The following is a 10891-nucleotide window of genomic DNA, read 5'->3' on the forward strand; positions in this document are numbered from 1 at the left end:
TTGTAAAAATCTTCCAGTCTTCTCAGACCAAAGCCTCTCAGAAGAGCAGCCACACCTCTGTACTGCTATTCAGCAGATCACCCCCAGGTGAAGCTAAGCTTCATTACTGCTGAACTTTTAGTGAGTTGTGAGTTATTAATTATCACTGTGTAGCCTTAGGATGCTTAGCACTAATGCAGCAAACACATTTATCAAAGGCAGTTCTGAATCAGTTACAGCCCTCACCTCAAAACACAAATTTTGACTTGACCAAACTGTCTCCATGAAAGTCCTTGGAGGGGCTCTGCCAGGCAAATGTGAAATTCATACTGTTAAGGGGGCAGCTTTGTGATAGCTCTGGAAATAATGCAATGTGTTGGGTTGTTTGGTTTCATTTCCCTGAAAACTCCTCACAACACAGCTGAGCTCCTCCTTCCTTGGCTGTTCTGTATAAACAGGTGCCAATAATTGAGCAACATCTTGCCTTTCCTCCCCCACAAAAAGGCATCTCAGTGAGTCAGTTCACTCACAGCTGGGGCAGAACTTGCTGGTTCAAGCTGCTGTGCCCCTCTCCCACCTATGTCACCTGCTGGGGATGCTGGTCCTGTGCCTTCCAGGGGACCCCTTCAGCCTCCTCATCCTTCTGTGCAAAAAGCAAATGGGTGAGGGCTCCCTCCACAGCAGAAGGAGTATTTTTCCCACCAAACCATGCCACCACTCAGTGGGGGCTGTGCCTTGGCTGCCAGAGGCTGCAGGGTATGGCTGAGGCTGTTGGATGTAGATGACAAGACAGCCAAGTGACACACAGTGTAATTTGTCTCTGTTATGCATCTGCTTCAGGACAGTTCCCAGTTGTTTCTCCTGATTTTATGGTGTTTTCTCAACATGCTTCCTCTTCTGCTGTCTGCTCTCCTTCCCTCATTTTTTAGTGTTGTGTTTTTTTGTCTCTTTGGTGTTAACAGGCCCTAAGCCATTAAGCAACATCAGTATACTTTGTGCAGCCAGGGGCTTTGCAAGCTGGATGCAGGATCCTCCCTTGCTTCTCACCCCCTCTGGTTTTGCCCATTGCCTCTGATCAGGCACTGACTGATCAGCTGTTCCCAGTTCCTGCCTGTTCTGGTGGGTTTCAAGCTGCCTCACTCAGGTCTAACTGCACAGCTGTCACACTTCTCTGGGCCTTTTCCTCATTCCTCACCTGGCAGTGACAGAGGACTTGCTCCCAGTCTCTGGCTGTGGGTGGCAGGATGTGGCACACAGCAGACCTGGGCATGGGCTGCAGCAGGACACCACAGCTCTAAGCTCTCCTGGCCTCTTTCACCACCCCATCCTTGCACTCAATCACACAGGAGATCAATCTGAAGGAGATTCTAAGCAATACTCTTGTCCCAAAATGGCTTTTTTCACCCTGTGTGCAAGAGGCTGATCCTCACACTGAGTTGAGGTATTTGGTTTGTTTACAGAAAGAGGTGCTGGGTGGCAAATCCACAAAGCCAGCACAGCAACTATCAAAACTCGTCACAATACACAAAGGCATTCATATTCACTGGCTACAAGTCACAGAGTTATCTTCTTAACTACTATTTTTTCTTTTATTGATTAAATTATTCATTCTTTTGCTAATTAGTCCTCATGCTCAGTTTTTCTCTTCTTTTGAGTCAGTGAGTTTTTTGGGTTGGTGGATCAGTGGTTGTGATCTCCCCTTGTCATTTAGTTTATTCACCAAGTGTCCTTGGTTTGTTGGTTCAGCAGTAAGTTATGCCTGGCTGCAGTTGATACATTATCTCAAGTTTCTTCTATTCTTTTTTTTTTTTTCTACAGCTGCTGCAATTACTGAGACACATCAAACATAATTTATTTCCTAGGGAGTTGTTCATCATTTCCTCTGGTTGAGTCTGTGAAGCCACAATAGCACTCAAAAGCCTCACTTTTCATGGACATCACACATTTTCCCGAAATTAATCACAGGGATGACTGGCAAGTCAATTGCTCCACGATTTTTCAAATGCAAATATTCAGTGCTGCAATTAAGACAAAGCATAATAGGGTTAGCATTAAGAGAATGACAACAGGGTGAAGGAGCTTACTGAAAATCCCTGTAAGCTGCTGTGACCAAAAAGTGTCCCACCATCGATGTTGTGCAGGAAAAGCTGCACCTTTCTCCCTGTTGTCAGATTTCCCACCTGAATGCTAAGACACTCTGGTTCTGCTCATCCTCCAGAATGCAAAAAAAAAAAGCATTTTTTCAATCCAAAGCAGTCAAATAATTATTTGTCCATGATTATTTGTTTTATTGCTCTTTAATCCTGTTTCAGCCTATTCTGCTGAGAGTGAGGCTTTTTTGCTGGTGTCTGATTCAGACTGACCCTCTCCAGGCAGCATTCAGGATCTCATTCCCAGGTTCCTCTGAGCTCTGGGTCATTATTAATCAGCCTTACATGCCTTTTCTTGTGAGATGCTTGGAGGTTTCTGAGAAAGGTTTTCAAGCATTTAACTTGCAGAGTAGATCTTGTCCGAACAGTTGAAGGGGACATCCTGACATACAGAAACTCGTGGGTTAATTTAGAGTCTCCAGCTGTGCATTCTGTGGGTTGTGACAATGGCTGTGAAGCTCATTTTCCCATTAGCCCAACAATCAGAATTGTAACTTTACCTAGCAGACCCTTGCAGTGAGTTATCACTGAATGTCTGCCTCTGCTATCCACTAGAAATGCCTGGTTTCAGTTGATGTATTATCTTAAATTTCTGTCTTCTGTTCTCTGTTTTCTCTAGCTGCTGCAATTACTGAGACATGTTAAACATAATTGATTTATTTGGGAGCTGTACATCAATACAAGTGATTAGATTATGGATTTTCAGCAGTGCCTTTGTTACATGGCCAGTTCAGTTTTGTTTCATCACAGGACTATGTTGCAAAAAAAAAAAAAAGAGGAATTCAGAACAGCATAACTTGCTGTGACCAGTGAAATCAGGGTTCTCCTTTCTCCACATGTCAAGAGTTTGATTCTTCTATTTTCTCCTGAAACAGCAAAATAAAAACTTGACCGCCTTAATGGGAAATATTATATCAATATAAGGCATTGAAAACAATTTTCATGTTTATGTAATGATTTATAACCGCTTGTTACACTGCATACAGTTCTACAGATTACCACAGCACAGCAGAAATGTTTAAAATAGACTAAGCAGAATTTTATTCAAATCTGAGAGGGCAGAGTATGTTTTGAAATAATTTTAATGAGCAGAAAAATGGGGCATGATGCAAAAGATGAATGACCAAGCATTTGTCAAAGCCATTTCACACTATAATTTAAAAGGAAATCAAAATACAGTATAAATGCACAAGTTGGCAGGATCATTTTGTGACATAAACCCCTAGTAAAAATCCTTAATCATAAAATTATTCAGATATTTTGCTGGATGTTGTCTAGTCAAACCTTATAAATCAAAATGATTCAGACTGTGTTGTCTTGGGTTTTATCCCAGTGAGTCTTGAAAACCCTCAGGTATGGAGATTCCACAGAATGAAATTCATTGAAACTATTGACTAACGACTTTTTTCTTTTTCCTTCCTCATATCTGGTTGGATGTACCCTGCATGTTTCAGGTCCTACCCAATGTCTCTCCTTCCCCCACTGTCCATCTGCACAGAGCCCAGTGCTGGGGCTGCTACAGCCCAGAACCAGCCCCTCCCCAGTGTCCTGGCTGTGCCTGGGACAGAGTTAATTTTCACCCTGGTAGCTGGTGCAGAGCTGTTGACACTACACAGATGATTTTCTGCTGCTAGCTACTGCTTACCCTCAGTCAAGGACACTTCAGTTTCCTTTGCTCTGCCAGTGAGGAGGAGCACAAAAACCCAGGAGGGAGCAGAGCTGGAATGGCTGAAGGGATGTTCCATACCACAGAATGCCATGCTCAGGGTTTAAATGGGTGGAGTTAGCCAGAGGGGTCCTGTTGCTGACAGGGGACAGGCTGGGCATCAATCAACAGGTGCTGAGCAACTGTGCTGTGCATCACTTGGGCTTTATTTTAAAAATTTCAGTTAGTAATTATTATGATAATAATTTCCTTGTTCCAGTTATCCAACTGTTCTGATCCCAGCCCAGAAGTTATTTTGTGATTCCTCTCCCCATCCCACTGTGGGGGTGATAGATGGTTAGTTACTGCAGATGCAGTGCAAAGCTGCTTCAGCACAAGCTAGTGGAGACAAAAAGCAGCGTGTCCCATGTGGTGGGAAGGAGCAGGTGGTGATTTGAAAGGCTTTAAAATAAACAGAGGAATGGAAAGGCTAGAAAGAAAAAATAACTGGGGGAGGGTGCTTTCTTGTGGGGGGATGCAGTGTGCATGAAAGGATCTGAAAAATAAAACATCAGTGGGTAAAATGCTCTGCATGGTTCAGAGCAGAGAGACACTTAAACCAGAGCCATTCTCTTTAGTTCCTGAGCCTTGTTCTTTAGTAAGGGATGAGCTACAGGGAACTGTGTGATTTGCTGTGTATGAAAGCTTCCACCTCCTCCTGCCAATGTCTCAGGTGTATTTGTCTGCTGTTTGACTTGGCTGAAGTTTGGGTCACAGAGTTTGGCGTGCAGGTTTCATCCTTACAGTGAGAGGGCAATCCTGAAGAGCATGAAGTGGGATGAAACCAGTCCTTGCTCATGTCAGTAGCCATCACTGTGTGGCTTCCTGTCAGACACAGAGAGGAAGCCAAGAGTGCAGTTTGTCTGTGTGTGGTTTGCTGAGGCCTGATTGCCTTATGGAAACTGGATATTGTAATCAAGGGGATCATTTGCCAGTACAAAAATACCCAAGATTTGAGAGATCCAAACTACTGGAAGCAGTGGGAGCTGCTGACATCCCTGACACCAGGGAAATCCCATGTGCACTGGACTATCCAGATAATGGATTTTCTGCAGTCTCAGGTGCTTCCTACCCTTTTCTAGTGGGTTGTGTCCTCTTCAGCTGTGTGCAGAGACTTGCAGTTCCTGTTTTACCTACTCACTGTCTGGGGACTTTCCTTTCTTGCAGCTTTCCTGCACATTTAGGCACCAAGATTTCTGGGCAGAGGGGTGGTTCAGACTGTGCAGATAGGAGAGGTTCAGGTTGAGCACCACAAAGAATTTCTTCACTGACAGGGCTGTTAAGCATTGGAAGAGGCTGCCCAGGGAGGAGATGGTGGTGTTGAAGAAATAACTGCATGTGGCATTCAGTGCCATGGTTCAGTTAATAATGTGGTGTGTGGTCAAAAGTTGGACTCAGCCCTGGAGGTCTTTTCTGTGATTCTGTGATTTGTAAGATTTCAAGCTTTCTGGGCAGAGAAGGTAGTTCAGACTGTGCAGGGCAGACAGCATCTCTCCTGTTTTTGCCACAGTGATCCCTCCTTCCATCTGTCTGCCCTTTTTTCTGCCCCCACCCCCTTTTCCCTCTTTCCTGTGTGATCCTTGCACAGTTCCCCCCACTTGGAAGTGTCACCCCACCTTGGAGCCATCCCCATGGAGCTCATCATGCTGGAGACCCTGAGCCCTGATCACCAGGGGGAATCTGCAGGAATAAAGGACCAGAGCCAGCTGCCACCCCCAAGGCTGGTGTGTGAGGACTCCAGTGACTTCTCTGGTGGACAGAAGTGTTTCCTGCATTGAAGTGTTGAGCAGTGGTTTATTCCATAGGAACACCTTAGTTTGGGAAACATGCAGATCTTCTTGGGCTCCTTCACTGCAAATTTTGTGGTCATCAAAAGTGATTGTGGTAGTGGGTAAAGCAAAGTGAAATTCAGATGTTCTGCTTGAGAGGCATGGCAGAGACTGTGGTTTCAGCTGGTGCTTTTTCAGAGTGTTTAGTAAATATACCAATCTAATGAGGTAGAAACCTGGCTTCAAATTTTAAACATAGACATTTATATTTCCTTTCTGCTTTAAACAAAAGATTTCCTTATTTCTCATAAATATTTATGGCAAGTCCTGTAGCTAGTCCCAACTTCATATGAATTCCCAGGCTAGAGCTGGATTCTTCAACCAGGGCAATGATGTTTACCTGAAAATGCTGTTACTGTTGGGTCTGTTCACAAATTGTCTGTGCTGGTGTCTTTGCCAAAGCCATTTTGCCTGTCTGGACACTGAATCTTGACCTAGGATTTTTCTTTTTTACACTATGAAAACCTTTACTCCTGGCCCAGGAGCAACTTAAAAAGAGTGTCTAAAGCAAGGCAGTCTGAAGTCAGTCCAGGAAATGACATCTGAACTCCCTCTTTGTTGTTTTCCATGCTCCTGAGCTTGTTTTCAATTACACATTGCATTTTTTTATCTCTTTAGAAAATGATGAAATTTCCTATTGCAGAGGGACTAGATGGTACAAACTTCACTGAATGAAGGAGTGAAGATTTACTTTAAAGAGAAGCAACAAAGACCTTAATCCACCAGCAGCTGATAAGGTGAAGTATTTTTCTGTCTCCAAATCTCAAGGTAATCAGAAGCAAAAACTGAGGTAATGTATCAAAAAAGAAAGAAGAGCTTTAACTATGCAATGGATTGGACATTTCCCCAAAGAAACTCCACACAACAAGATTCCCAAAATTAATTAAATAACCCTAATGGGTAGAAGCTATCAAAAAAGGAGAAGAGGAAAAAATAAAGAAAAATATCTCCCTTCAAAGACAGGGACCATTTCTTCAATTTATATGGGACAGTGTGACTAAGAATTAAACTTTGTTATCTAGAATGTTAAACCTATTTGTTCAAGGTGTACTGAAATCTGTTAATGGTCATGATGATGATGGTGTTTAAACAGCTGCCATCAGGATATTTACAAGCAGTGATATTTTTCTCTAACCATTTTTCTACTTCCTTAGTTTCTGATAATGAAAAGGAAGAGTGCTATCTGTTACAGATAATGCAAAAAAAAAGGCAGTTCTCACAGCTATTTAGCACTAAAATATTACAGTTTGGGTGGGACAGGAAGAGTCTGAAACCTAAAACACAGCATGTATTGTGTTTGATTGTCCATGAGCTGCTCAGGTGCTTTGCATAACCTTCCTCCTGCCTGTGTCTTCAACCTTGTTACATTAAAAATGACAGAGGTGAGTTCCTCAATTCATGTAAATTACTACTGTCAACAGGAAATTAAATGGCAGCAAAGGATCTGGCAGAACAGTGGTGGGGGATTTTTGTACCCCTCGAGGTGAGTTAAACATTGTTTGTGCCTAAATGATAAAAGATTTAATGAACAATATCCAGAGCAGAGTCCTAATGCCATAAGTGGCTCTGCAAGGGCAGAGATGTGCCATGGGCTGATTCCTTATGTTTGTCCTGATATCCATTGTTGGCATAGGGCACCTCATCCCCTGGTCCAGCCCAGCACCAGCTCTGCTGCCCAAAGGTGGGTTCTGCCACCAAAATGCTGCAGCCTTTATCTCATCAGCCAGTGGAACCTCACTCACTCCCTCACAGGGAGCAGCCCTGGCTCTGCCATCCCTGCCTCCAGCCAGGGTAACCCTTTCTTGTCCCCATTCCCTCCATGCCAGATCATTCCTTTGAATTAATTTGAATTATTTCTCCTTTGTCATATTAGAAAACAGGTTATGGACTTGATTAATACTCACTCTTTGCTATGAAATGTGTCACTATCTCACTGACATCCATTTCACTGCAGCAAAACATGAATAAAGGTGCAGACACCATCAGTGGACTGTGAGAGAAGGAAAATGCTTTCCCCACGGTGTGGAGTTGAGGAATACAATCAGTGCAGGTGGCTCTGCAGCTACAGGAGCTGCAGGCTGAGCTTTGGGGGGCCCCTGGCAAGAACTGGCACTGACCCTTTGCCCCTCAAAAGTCACAGGCACCTGTGGCACCAGCCAGGGAAATACATTTCTTTAAGGATCCAGATGCCTGAGACTCTGCTATGGGAAACCTGGGGTTGAGCTTGCCAAGCAAGCCATGTCATCTTGGGAATAATCATGGGATAACAGCATCATGAAATTTGCATGGCTGCATCTGAATTGCACCAGTTGTGCCTTATAAAAGTTCAAGAACTCCAGAAACAGTCTTTTTCCAAAGAACAAGAATGATCCCTGGCTGATCACATGTATGTTTCACTGATATTTTCTGGCTAAATATATAAAACAACACAAATTCCTCTGTGGGAAATTCCTGGGGTATTGGACATGAGTATCAGCAGCATTAGAAAATAATGGTTGCAGTGATATATCCATAAACAAGGAGTATTTATGCTCTGCTGAGCAGGGTGAGGAAGCCTTGCTTTCCTTAGTTTTACTGCATCCCTAATGGAGTTAGAGCCAGCCCAGATAGATGGGAGATGTGGTGCATTCCTGCTGAGGTGCCCTGCAATAAAAATTGTGGACAACTATCTCTTAGGTAACTCTTGAGCCCTCCTTTTTAGTGTAGTGCTATGAAAGTTTTAATATAACAACAAAATAAAATCTCCTTTTTTGTCTGTGGGATTGTTAGGCAAGGGATCAGAGGAGACCACTGGACTGGGGTTCTATCTGATGGGAATGTTACATAATCCAGAAGGGAAGAGCTGGGGAATTTCCATTGTTAATTTCCCTGGGTATTTAGGGAAGTCCTGTCTCCCAGAACAAGGTTATTCTGCATCAGTCTGACCCTCCTCTGCAGGGGGTTCTCAGCTGCCATCAGCTGGAGCTGTACACAGACATGGGGTTTGTGACAGGGAAGCCATGAACTTTCTGTGATCCTGGCCCATTCCCTGAAATGACACAGAAAAGGTCCCAGAGCTCATCCATATGAGCTGTGAGAAGTGGGACTCTGAAGCAGAGATTGCTCTAAATCAGTTGCTGGTTATGTGCAGAGCTGCTCTCAGGCAGTGCTGTAGTCGATGTAGGGATGCAGGGAGCTCTGGTGAACCCTACACTCCAAATGTTTTACATATCACTAATAATCACCAGTTGTTTATTTGTGCAGGAGTTGTAGCTGTGTCCCCCAGTCCTGCCTGTCAGACTGAGCAACCAGTTCCTAAACTAACAGGTCTAACTATAATGTACTTGTTCATGCACAGATATGATGAGTTGTAAGTGAAGGAAATGAAGAGCTTAATCAGGAAATCATCCATGTCAGGAGAAAGCAAGTACCACAATAAATACCAGATTCCCTGGTCTTTAGTATTGGACAACTGCAGAACATAGGGTGTGTCTTAAAAAGATAAAAGACAGACTCGTGATGAGTCACACCAGTGACCTGTGAAGGGAAGATGAACGTTTGCTTTTCATTCATCTGTGACAGAGGATTGCTTTCATTTTGCTTTTAACTCATCAGCTCCTGCAGCACAGTGAAGGAGAACTGATTTTCTCTTCTGATTTATTTTTTAGCTCATCTGAATAAATACTCCTGTAGATACAGTGAATATTTGGCCTCCTGTGTCTAGACTAGGATTTAATGGTTGCTAGTTGAAGGGCCTTAAATATCACAGTGCACACCTGGCAAGCTGAATTCCCCCACAGGGACAAGGGCAGCTGATTTGGGGGTGTCCCTTGGTTCCTTAAAGAATCATTTGTCGGGGTCATTGTCCTGGTTGGGTGGCCAAGGGCACAAAACACTGCTAGGAAATTCCTAGGAGATAGGAATTCCTAGGAGATAAAAAGCACAACTACATAGCATTCATCTGAGAAGTACAAGGTTGAAATATGTATTGCATTCGGCTAAAACATAGCAATTATTATTATTCTTTTTTTAATGAAACCTGAAATGGAGACCAAGACAGGCCAAAGGGTCTATTCTTTGGGTAGACTTTGGAAGGAGCTGCTGGTGTGAAGTCTGTGTTTCTGAGGAGAAACTGCATTTCCTAAGAAGCTGCATTCCTCTCCCAGAAAGAAAACCAAAACCAAAACCAAAACAAAACAAAAAAACAAATTCAACCAACCAACCAAAAAAACAACACCCCCCCAACCCAAAGCAAACAAAAAATATAACAAAAAAAAAAAAAAAAAAAACAAAAAACCAAAAACAAACAAAAAAAAAAAAAAAACCAAACACCTCAAGAAAGAGCAGAGAACTGAAATCAAAACTTCTGAGTCCCCAGAAATGAGGAATTGCTGTCACTCAAATGTTATTAAACCACCCGCAATCCCCTGAATTCTAGTCATGGTTCAGCATCTCACTGCAGCTAAGAAGAGATCACATAAATCACACTCATATATTACTTCCCTCCAGGCAGTATGTTTAAGTAAAAGTATCAGTTTCTCTTTGCTTGTATGAGTGGATTGTTCTTGGCCAGTATTTTCCTTTAAGCACAGCCTGCCTCAAAAAGAGCATCTTTAGCCTTTCTTTTCTTGTCATGTATTTTTCTTTTAAATCTGGAGGAAACTTTCCACTTTGAGTTATGTAATGCTACACAAAGAATATGAAGAAACAGTTACCACTGAGAAACTGAAAAAGTTACCTATTATTTGATCAATATTTCCAGTGGCTGCCATCAAATTGGACTGCCAGGCATCCAGGGATTTTTAAGAGACATGTCAGGACCCTGAAGTACTTCTCAAGCTACTAAATGGAGAAATTAAAAAAGGAACTGTATCCAAATACTTTGTTTTTTATGGAGCTGGTTGTCATGTTAACATAAAAGGTAAAAATGGGAGCATCTAAAATGTGTTTCTGCATGGGGGTACAAGGGACCTCTGTGTGTGGAATGCTGTGCTGGGGTTATTTGAAATTGGAGCCTGCCCCTGGCAAAGTGTAGGAAGGAAGGTCTGGCACAATAGGGTTAAAAGCTGCTGGTGTTCACCCAAGGTGATCTCCACTATGTCTGTGGCTCCCAGTGTCTGCCCAGGACAGGTAAGCACGGGAAGTTTGGGTATTTCTGGAGATGCAGAGGCGCTGGAAAGCCACTGCTGCCACCTGCTGTGCCATCCCACTCTTAAATCCACAAATGCCTGAGTAATTCCCCAGCCTAG

The sequence above is a fragment of the Oenanthe melanoleuca genome, chromosome 1 (assembly GCF_029582105.1).
Source record: "Oenanthe melanoleuca isolate GR-GAL-2019-014 chromosome 1, OMel1.0, whole genome shotgun sequence".
NCBI classification, from domain to species: domain Eukaryota; kingdom Metazoa; phylum Chordata; class Aves; order Passeriformes; family Muscicapidae; genus Oenanthe; species Oenanthe melanoleuca.